Raw genomic sequence first — 9,931 nt, forward strand, 5'->3', positions numbered from 1 at the left:
GGTGAAAGAGGAGAGTGAAAAACGTGGCTTAAAACTCAACATTCCAAAAATGAAGATCATGGCGTCCAGTCTCATCACTTCATGGCAAATAGATAGGGAAAAAATGGAAACAGTGGCAGATTTTATTTTCTTGGGCTCCAAAGTCACTGCAGATGGTGACTGCAGCCATGAAATTACAAGATGCTTACTCCTTGGAAGAAAAGCCGCGACAAACCTGACAGAGTATTAAAAATCAGACACATCGCTTTGCCGACAAAGGTCTGTTTAGTCAAAGCTATGGTTTTTCCAGTGGTCATGTATGGTTGTGGGAGCCGGACCATAAGGAAGGCTGAGTACTGAAGAAACGATACTTATGAATTATGGTGCTAGAGAAGACTCTTGAGAGTCCCTTGGACAGCAAGGAGATCAAACCAGTCAATCCTAAAGGAAATCAACCCTGAATGTTCGTTGGAAGGACTGATGCTGAAGCTGAAGCTCCAATACTTTGGCCACCGGATGTGAAGAGCTGACTCATTGGAAAAGACCCCGACGTTGGGAAAGTCTGAGGGCAGCAGGAGAAGGGGGCAACAGAGGATGAGATGGTTGGATAGCATCACCGACTCAATGGACTCTGGAAGATAGTGCAGGACAGGGAGGCCTGGTGTGCTGCAGTCCACGGGATTGCAAAGAGTCAGACACGATTTAACAACTGAATAGCAGCAACACATCTGTGAGGCAAAACAATGCCACGGTTAAGAGCCCAAGCTCCGAAGTCAAGCAGATCCTGCTTAAGTGGCAGGCCAGCCACCTACTAGCTGTGACCTTGAGAAAGGCCTTTTGCCACTTTGCAAAGTCTCACTTCCCTCAGCTCCCTCTCTCTCTCTTCCTCAGTTCAGTTCAGTAGCTCAGTTGTGTCCGACTCTTTGTGACCCCATGAAACGCAGCACGCCAGGCCTCCCTGTCCATCACCAACTCCTGCAGTTTACCCAAACCCATGTCCATCGAGTCAATGATGCCATCCAGCCATCTCATCCTCTGTCGCCCCCTTTTCCTCCTGCCCTCAATCTTTCCCAGCATCAGGGTCTTTTCAAATGAGTCAGCTCTTTGCATCAGGTGGCCAAAGTATTGGAGTTTCAGCTTCAACATCAGTCCTTCCAATGAACACTCAGGACTGATTTCCCTTAGGATGGACTGGTTGGATCTCCTTACAGTCCAAGAGACTCTCAAGAGTCTTCTCCAACACCACAGTTCAAAAGCACCAATTCTTCAGTGCTCAGCTTTCTTTATAGTCCAACTCTCACATCCATACATGACTACTGGAAAAACCATAGCCTTGACTAGATGGACCTATGTTTGCAAAGTAATCTCTCTGCTTTTTAATATACTGTCTAGGTTGGTCATAACTTTCCTTCCAAGGAGTAAGCATCTTTTAATTTCATGGCTGCAATCACCATCTGCAGTGATTTGGGGGCTCAGAAAAATAAAGTCAGCCACTGTTTCCACTGTTTCCCCATCTATTTGCCATGAAGTGATGGGACCAGATGCCATGATCTTTGTTTTCTGAATGTTGAGCTTTAAGCCAACTTTTTCACTCTCTACTTTCACTTTCATCAAGAGGCTCTTTAGTTCTTCTTCACTTTCTGCCAAAAGGGTGGTGTCATCTGCATATCTGAGGTTATTGATATTTCACTTTGCTCCAAACTCACTGGCTCCCTCTCTGTTTCTGAACACAGTGGGCCCATCAACCTCAGGGCCTTTGCACTAGCTGGTTCTTCTGGGAATGCTCTCCCCCAGTATATCCAGATGGCTCCCACTCTCATCCCATCTAGGTCTTTGCTCAAAGACTCTCCTTCTCAGGGCAGCCTCTCCTCACTTATTTAAAACTACCACCCCCTCTGCCTAGCATTTCCTTTGTCCTCTCTCTGCTCTATTTTTGACTACAGCACTCATCACCACCTGATACACCATATAGTTTTCATTTGTATTTTTACATTTTAAGTATAGTTGATCTGCAGTATCATATTAGTTTCTACTGTACGGCAACGGGATTCAGTTATTTATATATATATATATATATATATATATATATATGTATACGTATAAATACCTGGCTTCCCAGGTGGCCCAAATGGTAGAGAATCCACCTACAATGCAGAAGATCTGGGTTATCCCTGAGTCAAGAAGATCCCCTGGAGAAGGAAATGGAAACCCATTCCAGCATTCTGGCCTGGAGAATTCCATGGCCAGAGGAGTCTGGAGCACTACAGTCCACGGGATTGCAAAGACTGTGAGTGACTAACCAGCTGGCACTAGTGGTAAAGAACCCACATGCCAATGAAGGAGACATAAGAGACACAGTTTTGACCTCTGGGTGGGGAACTTCCCCTGGAGGAGGGTATGGCGACCCAGTCCAGTATTCTGCCTGGAGGATCCCATGGACGGAGGAGTCTTGTGGGCTTCAGTCCAAAGGGTTGCAAAGAGTCAGACACGACTGAAGCAACTTAGCATGCACACACACACGTATATATTTTTTCATATTCTTTCCCATTATGGTTTATCACAGAATATTGAATATAGTTTCTTGTGCTATACAGTAGGATCTTGTTTATTTTATATATGGTAGTTTGATATGGCATATCTTTTGATTTTTACTTAGTATTTGTTTCCAAACATACAGGAATGTAGATGCTTTGAGGGCAGTGTAAACTCTTTGTCAGTTTTATCCACAGCTACTGTGTTAGGTGTATAATTTGTTAAGTAAATGAGTAAATGAATAAATAAAACTGACACAGAGGAATAACTGGACAAACAAAATATGGTATATCCATACAGCGAATGTTGTTCAGCCTTATAAAGGAAGGAAATTATACTCATACTGTACCATAGAGGAACCTTGAGGACATTATGGTAAGTGAAGTAAAAGGTGAAAGTGAAAGTCACTCAGCTGTGTCCGACTCTCTGCGACCCCATGGACTACACAGTTCATGGAATTCTTCAGGCCAGAATAGCAGAGTGGGTTGCCATGCCCTCGTCCAGGGGATCCTCCCAACCCAGGGATCGAATCCCAGGCCTCCCACATCGCAGGCAGATTCTTTTCCAGCTGGGCCACCAGGGAGGCCCTAAGTGAGGTAAGCCAGTCACAAGAGGACAAATGCTGCGTGGTTCCTCATACATCAGGCACCCCGAGCAGCCAGATTCATGGCGACAGGAAGTGGAGAGGCGGTTGCCAGGGCCTGGGGGGAATGGAGGATGGGGAGTTGTTTTTTAACGGATACAGTTTTGCAAGATGATCAACACCTTTGCAGATGCAGGTGGTGACGGGTGCACCAACATGAATGTACTTAAAGCCACTGAACTGCACTCTTAAAAACGGTTAATTTTATGTTACACCACTTCCAAGTGGTAAATTTTATGGTATGCATATTTTACCGCAATTAAAAATAAATGAATCAATAATTTGAAAAAAATCTGATAGGGGGCTCATGATATCTACTTCACAGGCTTGTTGTAAAGCTTCAGTAAGACGGTCCCTGTGAGCAGCAGATAAATACAGGTTGTGGTTCTCATGGCTGGAGAATTCTAAACTGTAGTGGCTCTGTGATGAGAGAAACAGCATAGCACGGGGATGTGGGTCTTGGCAAGTCCTGGCTTTCCCACCTACCAGCTGGCGACCACTGGGGCTCAGTTTCCTCTACTGTAACATGGAGATAACAGTGCCTACACTTGAGGTCATGGGAGGATGGAATGACTTAATAACTGTAAAATGTTTACAACATTGTCTGGCACAGAGGGAGTGGTTAACAAAGGCCAGCTATTCTGGTTGTTTGAAGAGCTCATGATTCCAACATTTATTTATGATAAATATGATAAAAATAAATATTATTTCTTTGTTTCTAAAGCCCCTAAATTCACCCTCCACCCCCAGATAACTGGGCTGTAAAATCGTTTAAACTAGACCTTATAATTTATTGCTACACCCAAATTGCTTTGAGAGTGCAAGAGGCGCTATTAGTAACTGAGCCAGGGACTTCCCTGGTGGTCCAGTTGTTGGGACTCCAGGCTCCCAGTGCAGGGGGCACGGGTTCCATCCCTGGTCGGGGAACCGAGATCCCACATGCCACGGCCAAAAAAGTGAATGAATTAATTCAAAGAATAATTAAGCCAGGACAAGAGGCAGTTAACCGGACTATCCCCAGGCCATCCCGGGCAAGAGTCATCCTTGTATAACTCATCCCTCCACAGAAGGCAGCAGAGAGCAAGTCTCTTGGCTGATGTTAACAAACAGGGCTCACTGGTTCACCCACCCGGCAAGGTTTCTTTGCATCATCAGTTTACTCAAGGACTGAGAGTTAAGCCAAAGACAGGTGGAAACACGTGAGCCCTCTCCCCGGTACAGGCTGTGGCTCAGAGGCAAGAACACGGGTGGGAACCCAGCCCTGGGGCCCAGCCCCTGCTGGGTCTGGGTGTTGGCTGGGAGTTGGAGAAAAGGATTACCAGGGCCCTGGCTCTGTCTGCACGTGCCTCAGAGGAGATGGCACTCTGAGGACATACAGGCGTGCAGCGAGTGGGATTCTTTAAAAATATGTCAGACCATGTTCCCACCTCTGCTCAAAAACCTTCCACGGGTTCCATCTCTTTCAAGAAAAAAGCCAAAGTCCTCTGCCATCAATCCTATCACCTCTCCATAACTGGCAAGCTCACTCATCCTGTCAGCCACACTGGCCACCTGGTTGCTTCTCTGAACTCCAGGCACATTCCTGCCCCAGGGCCTTTGCACTGGCTCTTCCCAGGGCCTGAAACTCTTCATTGGGATTTCTGCATCAGCGCTTTCTCATTTCCTTCAAATTTCTCTTCCAAAGTCCCCTTCTTAGCAGGGTCTTCCAAATCACCGAGTTGAAAACCACAGATGGCCCCATCCACTACTCCTGCCCCTCTTATTTATTCTCCCACAGCTTTTTACATCACCTTCAAACATTCCATGTTGCTGTCGTTCAGTCACTAAGTCATGGCCGACCCTTTGTGACTGCATGGACTGCAGCACACCAGGGTTCTCTGTCTTCCAGTGTCTCCTGGAGTTTGCTCAAATTCATGTCCATCGACTCAGTGATGCTATCTAACCATCTCATCCTCTGTCATCCCCTTCTTTTGCCTTCAATCTTTTCCAGAATCAGGGTCTTTTCTAATGAGTCAGATCTTCGCATCAGGTGGTCAAAGTATTGGAGCTTCAGCTTCAGCATCAGTCCTTCCAATGAATATTCAGGGTTGATTGCCTTTAGGATTGACTGGTTTGATCTCCTTGCAGTCCAAGGGACTCTCAAGGGTCTTCTCTAGCACCACAATTCGAAAGCATCCCATACCATTTAGTTATTTCTTGTCTCTTAATTATTATCTATCCCCTCTCCCTCCCTCAACACACTTAAATGTCAACTCCGCAAATGTAAGTACTTTTCCTGTTTGTTCGCTGTGGTATTCTCAGCACCTAGCACAGAGCCTAGAATGTAGTAGATGTTCGATAAGTAATTTGTTGAATGGTCTGTGAGGCAGGCATTTTTATTACCCCACTTCACAGGTGAGGAAACGCTTTACAGGTGAGGAAATGCGAAGAAACGCTGGACTGGAAAGAACACAAGTTGGAATTAAGATTGCCGGGAGAAATATCAATAACCTCAGATATGCAGATGACACCACCCTTATGGCAGAAAGTGAAGAGGAGCTAAAAAGCCTCTTGATGAAAGTGAAAGCGGAGAGTGAAAAAGTTGGCTTAAAGCTCAACATTCAGAAAACGAAGATCATGGCATCCGGTCCCATCACTTCATGGGAAATAGATGGGGAAACAGTGGAAACAGTGTCAGAATTTATTTCTTTGGGATCCAAAATCACCGCAGATGGTGACTGCAGTCATGAAATTAAAAGACGCTTACTCCTTGGAAGAAAAGTTATGACCAACCTAGATAGCATATTCAAAGGCAGGGACATTACTTTGCCGATTAAGGTCCGTCTAGTCAAGGCTATGGTTTTTCCTGTGGTCATGTATGGATGTGAGAGTTAGACTGTGAAGAAGGCTGAGCGCCGAAGAATTGATGCTTTTGAACTGTGGTGTTGGAGAAGACTCTTGAGAGTCCCTTGGACTGCAAGGAGATCCAACCAGTCCATTCTGAAGGAGATCAGCCCTGGGATTTCTTTGGAGGGAATGATGCTAAAGCTAAAACTCCAGTTCTTTGGCCACCTCATGCGAAGAGTTGACTCATTGGAAAAGACTCTGATGCTGGGAGGGATTGGGGGCAGTAGGAGAAAGGGACAACCGAGGATGAGATGGCTGGATGGCATCATGGATTCAATGGATGTGAGTCTGAGTGAACTCCGGGAGATGGTGATGAACAGGGAGGCCTGGCGTGCTGCGATTCATGGGGTCGCAAAGAGTCAGACACTACTGAGCGACTGAACTGAACTGAACTGAACTGTACAAAACTGATCATTTAAAAAGCATTTTGTATTTTGAATTAAATGCGCTGTTTATTTTACCTGGAAGTTGGAGGATTATGTTTAGTTAGTTTTTGCTTTTTTTTTTTTAATCATTATTTAGCAAATGGGGAAAAAAAACAACAAAAAAACCTTTCGAGTGTTTTCCATAGGCTTGGCACAATCTATAGTTCCTGAATGAGAACTGACCTCAGGATTAACTGTGGCTAGGGTATGTCTGTGCTTTCCACCTACCCTTCTTGCCTGAGCCTGGTCTCCAGCATGTGTTTTCCAAACCAATGAGAAATGGAGTACTTTCTTGCCAAACTGGCAAATAAGGATGTCACAGTGATCAGCGATTCCAGCCCTCCATGTGAACTTCTGAGCCCTGAGGAGACCCAGGAAGGAGAACAATACCAGTGATCCCACAGCCATTAGGCTGCAGCCACTCCCTATGGTGACCTCTGAGAAACTCAGGATGTGAATAAACACAAGATACTGGCTCCCGATAGGGGAGATGCATATGAAAGGAATTTTTTCAGTAAGCCCAGACTCTTGCATTTTCCCATACATCAGTTCAGTTCAGTTCAGTCGCTCAGTCGTGTCTGACTCTTTGCGACCCCATGAATCGCAGCACGCCAGGCCTCCCTGTCCATCACAATCTCCCGGAGTTCACTCAGACTCCCGTCCATCGAGTCTGTGATGCCATCCAGCCATCTCATCCTCGGTCGTCCCCTTCTCCTCCTGCCCTCAATCCCATACATAGAAAAGCACTAAATTCCTTAACTTCAGATATCTGGTTTCCTTTAATTAACAATAATCTCTTACTGTTCAGGCTACCTTCCCTTTGTTGTAAAACTTCTATATCATCCGGCTCTTCCCCTCACTTCCTAGGAGCAATTCTCTGGGTTACTTGAGATGCTGTCTGTCGGGCTTAAGTACTAAAAACTTCTGCCAAATAAAACATAACTCTCAACTTTTAGCTTGTGTCTATACAACTTTTTAGGTTGTGTCACAACTTTTAGGTTGTGCTTAAATTGACACCAGCAATCACAAAATCATTGGCTAGTGTTAAAGAGGGAGGTGCAGAGAGAGAAGGGATTCTCCCTGGAGTCACACAGCAGGCCCTGGCCTGGACAAAGTCATTGACACTGACCTGCAGAGAAGGGCAGAAAGGCGGGGCTCTTCCGAAAAGCTCTGTTGGCATCCAGAAACCTCTTGGGCTGGAAGGAGGAGGGATCCTGGAACTGGTCAGGATTGTGGAGAATGGAGTGGAGCAATGGGAACACCGTGGTGCCCTGTGAAGGGAGTCTGTCCAGATGTTCATGGCTGCCATACCCAGGAAAGCAACCAGAGGTGGGGCTTCTCACACGTTGACCCCAAACCCCTGGTCTACTCAGCCCTGGGGAACAGCAGGGTGGGGAGACTGCAGACTTTGGGGTCTGTGGAGCCCAAAACCAAGGTCACAGGTGCAAGGCCTTGGACCAAGACCATAGATGTAGAGTCCTGCCCCAAGCTCATCAGAGATGATGAACCCCATTGTAATGGTTGCCAAAAGCCCTCCTGATCCTTACCAGCCAGCTTCCTGACTCCATATTAGGTAAAGTGCCCACCCCTGTTCTCATCCTATAGGGCCCTAACCAATCACCTAATGCCACCCTCCCAGCAGGAGTTTTCTTTATCTTGAGGCTATAAAAACTGGCTAATAGCCCATGAAAGGCATCGACTCTTCCCTTGAGCTGACCCAGTGTTCTAAGAGTTGGCTCTCCCTGTCTGTCAGAAGAATGGTCTGCTCTGCTTGCAGTGTTTGCATTATCTCTGTTCTTTGTCCTTAATAAACTCACTCCTTTCTGAAATGCTCCATGTCTGGACAGTCTTTTCCAACCTGCCATCAGATTGCTATAACAAAGTCAGCAGACCTGGGCTCAAATCCTAGCTCTGTCACTTCCCAGCTGGAAGACCCAGCAAGCGACTTCTCCTGAACTTGAGTATCTCCATCTGCAAAATGGGCATAAGAATAGCACCTGTTCACAAGAGTCCATAAAATAGTGAGAAATCAGTTGGCACATGCCAAACCTTCAGTAAATGTCAGGTAGGTAAAATAGGGGAAAGGAGTCCAAAATGGTGGTGGCTACAAGACAAGGAAGGGAAAAGCCCGGGAAAATGAAACAAAAGAAGGTCCGAGGATCGAGTGAGGACCTCAGGTAAAACAAACAACACTCCTGGCTGGCCCAATTTACACAGCACAGGCCCGGGGAGAGATAAACATATAAATAGAAGAGCCAAAGCTAGATCGCGAGCCCTCTCTCTCTCTCCCCCTCCCCCCTCCCCCTCTCCCTCTCTCCGCCCCCTCCTGCCCCCCCCCACCCCGCCTGCCCTCACGCCTGGAAGATGGGTTTTCCTGTTATCTTCTAAATAAAATAGAGCTGTAACACTGAGCTGTAACACTGATTTGTCTAAGAGCTATAACATGGTCCATTTGAGACCTGAGAACTATAACACGGTCTATCCAAGACCTGAGAGCTGTGACGTGCCGAGGGGCTTTAATGTCCGTCACTCCAAATCTTTGTTGTGACGAGACCAAGAATCGAGGAACATACGCTCGCGTGACATCTATGGTGCCGTGACTTGGATATAACCTGGCTGAAACAATCTCTGCGTGGAAGAGGCCAAGCACAGCCAGAACCCAACTCAGTGAAGCTCCCTCGGTAGACGCAGAACGCGAAGAAAATCCAGCGCAGGGGAAGGCCCATCGTGCTGGAAACCGGACAGCGGAAAGCCCACGCGGCCCAGTCTCAGATCCCAGAAGACCTCCAGTTAAGGTAGGAGGTCCTCGCTCCTCTGGCTGGAGGGACATGCCTAACGAAATCTTAATTCCTTTACAATCTCTCGTTTCTTGTTTCCTCCAACCTCCCACGAACAGGCGGGGGGCAGGGGGCACAATTGAGGGGCTCTGGAGAGGCTACTCCTCAGCAAGTCCCAAAGGCACTATCTGCTGAGCCCCAGTAGCTGTTATACAAGCCGGTGGGGGTTCTTCTGTCCTTTCTCTTCTCTGTGCCAAGGATCAGACCAAAGAAACGGTGAGCACCGTTTTTAGCTAATAGAGATTTAGATATTTATATATTTAGCAAGTTTCCCGGCGGGCTATGAAGGGGATTCCTTGGCATATTTTCCCACTGCTTTTTCCTCCGGTCCTTCAGCTCTCTCCGGGGACTCAAGCCCGGCCAAAACTAATAAAGTTCAGGCTCTGAGGTCGCATTACAAAAATTCATTGAGAGTCAAAGTGATAGATAAGAGGTAGACGTGTTAAGATTCACAGAAAAGCCTTGCACTCTACAGGGTACTGGTCATTGAATGCGGCCTGGCTAGGTTTTGTAAGAGGGGTTAATTCATATGCTAATGAGTGGGAGGATCATCCCAGCCATTGGGGAACCACCCATTCCTCCATCTGTTTCACAGTGCTTTGGAGCTCTCCTGCCACCTCTGGGTGTGT

This window comes from Budorcas taxicolor, chromosome 18 (genome assembly GCF_023091745.1).
Source record: "Budorcas taxicolor isolate Tak-1 chromosome 18, Takin1.1, whole genome shotgun sequence".
Classification (NCBI taxonomy): Eukaryota; Metazoa; Chordata; class Mammalia; order Artiodactyla; family Bovidae; genus Budorcas; species Budorcas taxicolor.